General features: G+C 35.0%; 1 pseudogene; it reads right to left on the reverse strand.

Annotated features, from left to right (window-relative positions):
- Window positions 1-973: 973 nt before the first annotated feature.
- Window positions 974-3,522, reverse strand: LOC122295831 (annotated as a pseudogene).
- Window positions 3,523-3,746: the final 224 nt, after the last annotated feature.

A 3,746-nucleotide genomic window follows, 5' to 3' on the forward strand; every position in this document is an offset into this window, starting at 1 on the left:
TTTTCTCTCTCTCTTTCATTCACTCTTATTCCATTTTCCATTATCAATCTTCTAGGTTTGTTACACTTTTTAAAGTACAAATTCTCTGATCTTCCTGTGGCCAGAATATAGATGAGCTAATTAATGATTTATTATTTTCATTTCATGATGTTGAGTTTAGACGAATATTTTGAAATATTCTGATCCAAAATTTTGATTTGTTTTTGTAAATGAGATGAACTGAATTCAAATTAAAATTAAAAGTTGAATAAAATATTATTAAAATATATTTAAATTTTAAATTATGTTAGGTTGTGAAAGTCAGCAAAGATTTGTTTATATTGGTTTTCTTGAAAATTTGTATCGATTCATGTTATTTTCCACAAAAATTATTTGATAAAAAGTTTAATTGAAATTAGATGATCTACGGCCATCACCAAGCCACCCCCATCGTTGGCAGTTTCATACACCCTCCATAAAAACTCATAAAAAAATCTTACATAGTACTCTCAATAAGTCCCACCACTTTTATAGGATTTTTAAAAATGTTTATCTCCAAAACTTTTCACGACTATTTACAAATATATATATATATATATATATATCAATTTATTTTCAACACATAACATCCAAACTCATAAAGCAACAAACGGTATTAATATTTGAGGGGAAAAAAAAGCATGTACACAAACATTTCCATATTGAGTCATGAACATACTTTTTGGCATGCACAAAGAGGCTACAACCTTTAGGCAAAGGAAAATACTTTAGTCACAAAGGGATTACACACAAGTAAACCCACAAATTAATGTGGCTTGATATGATACGTCAGATTGTAAGGTTACCTTTATTATAAAGCAAATTTAACGGATTCCATGAAGTCACATTAGTTTGTGAGTTTATTTTCTGTAATCTCTTTATGTCTGTAGCAGTTCTCGCAGGCAAATGTCCTCCAAAATGGGAGTTGTGCTACTCCATGTTGAGGCTGCAAGTTTCAAGCACTAATCCTCCTAAATAGGAGGTGTGCACCATGTTGAGGTTGAAGGGTCATATACATCATCGGGGGATGAACATAAGTTGGTGACATGGTAAAAGAATATTGTCGAACGATCACAGCCAGTGCCACCTTTGTCTCAACTAGGGCTAGATTCTGACCTGCACAAATTCTAGGTCCTAACCCAAATGGAAAATATGGGGCTAAATGCTTTCGAGACTCAAAAAAATTCAATGGATTGAATTTATGTGCATCTTTTCCCCATATCTCAATATCATGATAAACAGCTATCAAGAGCAAAGCGAGCTGTGTTCCTGGTGGAATGTCAAGTTTCCCTAACTTAACTCGTTTAGTTGTTTGCCGGAATAGGATTGCAGCCTCAGGGTAGAGGCGAAGTGATTCATTTAGTATCATACTCACCTGTTGAGAAAACAAGAAGAAATTTATACTATTTCATGGTTGAACATAGTTTTCCATCCATTTAATGATAAATATCTATTCGAGAGATTAAAATAAGCATAATCATGAATAAATAAGGAACTAGGAAAATTATTGTATACAAAAATTCTCTCTAACTATCCATTCAAACATTTTATATATATCCTTTGTGCATAATAATATAAAATAAATAAAGCCTACTTGACGATGCAAAAAAGAGTGTTATATATCTTCAACATTAAAATGTTTAACAATGAAATGAAAGCTTGTCGATGCTACAATAATGGACAGGAAAGCAAGGAATATTTGAACTCACTATCTTAAGGTCGTTTAAATTCCCAGCCGTGGGATGTTCATTATCTCTACAAATCTTGAAGACTTCTTCCCGTGCCTTACTTTGCCATTCTTGATTTGATGCTTGAAGGATGATTGCCCAAGTCAAAAGATTAGCACTTGTTTCCTTTCCTGCAACATAGAAATTCTTACATTCATCTATGATTTCCATCGCCCCTAATTTCTCTTCTTTACCATCATGATTCTTGTAAGAAGATAGGAAGAGACCAAGAAAATTTCCTGAGCTTTGATGTCTCCCTTTTATTTTAATGCTCTCTATCAACATCTAGTAGATTCTTATGATTCCTTCTCAAGCCTCCACCTCCCACTGTTATTCGTAGTGGGCAAAAACCTACAAATGGAGGTATATATCATTCATTTACTAAAAAAATAGTGTTCTTTATCTTGATTTTCATCATTGTCAACCGCACTTGTAAAAAAATAGTGTTATTTTTTTTTTTTTTTTTTTGTAAAGTACTTAAGAATGGTAAAATATTAAGCCTATCATGATGAGAATCTTGAATATGTACTTAATCACCTGAAAGCAGAAAGGTAGACGCTTCTATAAGTTTGGGTGATAAGGCGTAGTTGCTGCTCTTATAACATGAAGATCCTCTTTCCCTCCTCAAAGCTACTTCCCAATGCAGTTCTAAATATTATGTCTGCTGAAAGGTTATGAAATTCTTTGTGCACTTCCATCTTGAATTCGTCACCTCCTCTCTCTTTTTCCCACTTTTGGAGCATCTGTCTAGTACTTGCCACAATCTCAGGTACCCAAGCCTGCAATATTACCATTGTGGCATCATTGCCTACAAATTAAACTAACAAAATTTGAGTTGTAGTTATCCTGTAGCAGTAGTTCTCATCGAGTGTTTACATATTATATGATCTAATCTATTATTAATTTTTTGTTTTTTATTAGAGAAAAGTTTAGTAACAAAGAGATTCCATAAAAGTAAACAAATAAACTGACACAAGTTGATATGGTATGTTAGATTACAAACTTACTTTTATTGTAAATTATATATGACGTATCACATGAAGTCACGTCAGTTTATAAGTTTACTTTTATAGGATCTATTTGTAGCGGTATCACTTCTTTCCTATTATAATTAACTAGGATTAGATTGAATGACTTGCACTTCTACAGTTGTTGGAATTACTCTTAACATTAAATGAATATACAAAGCATAATTCATTACCTTAACTTTCTACAGTTTTAGTTGACCAAAAAAGATGAAATGAAAACGAATACGAATACGAAGAGTAGTATAGGTATTGAAAAATTACCTTCACTTTCTCCATCTCAAAAGCTTTGTTTGCGATTCTTCTGTGAGAGCTCCATCTCTCACCCCTCAATGCAAATATTCCTTGTCCAAAGAACACTTAACCGGAGGGTTATGGTCCATCTTCTCAAATGATCCACCGGTGTTCATAAGGACCTCCTTGATCATGTCAGGATCGTCGATAGCTAGCCTGGGCTTAGACCCGAACCAATACAGAAACGTCCTCCCATACAAAGCCGATCACTCGGAATGGTATGGAGTCAGCCGGTGAAGAATGTCGTGGTCGTCCCAAGACATGGCCTTCAACTGAGGTTCGGCATACATCCGGCGAATCTCCGGTGTGTTTCCAACAACAGGACGGTAGGGAGGACCTCGTACGCCTTGCCTGCGGAAATGGACTTGGATTCTCCACGGCAACCATAAATCTGAGTGCAGGAGTTTCAAGAGGAGGAAGAAGATCGTCATCACGATCAGGAGCAGAAGCAGGTTCATTTCTTTGGGAGCTTGATTAGGGAGAGAGAGACGAGTGTTTTTCTTGATCAAAATGGTAGTGCTGAAATAGGTCGGTGATGATAAGATTAAACAAAGAGAAGATCGTACTGATTATTAATAATCCAGGCCCGGAGTATTGGGAAGGGAAGTGACACAAAACCATTGAATACGGGGTGCATGACCATCCAATAATGGACAATTAACGGGCTTTTTTATGCATTAGG

This window comes from Carya illinoinensis, chromosome 15 (genome assembly GCF_018687715.1).
Source record: "Carya illinoinensis cultivar Pawnee chromosome 15, C.illinoinensisPawnee_v1, whole genome shotgun sequence".
NCBI classification, from domain to species: Eukaryota; Viridiplantae; Streptophyta; class Magnoliopsida; order Fagales; family Juglandaceae; genus Carya; species Carya illinoinensis.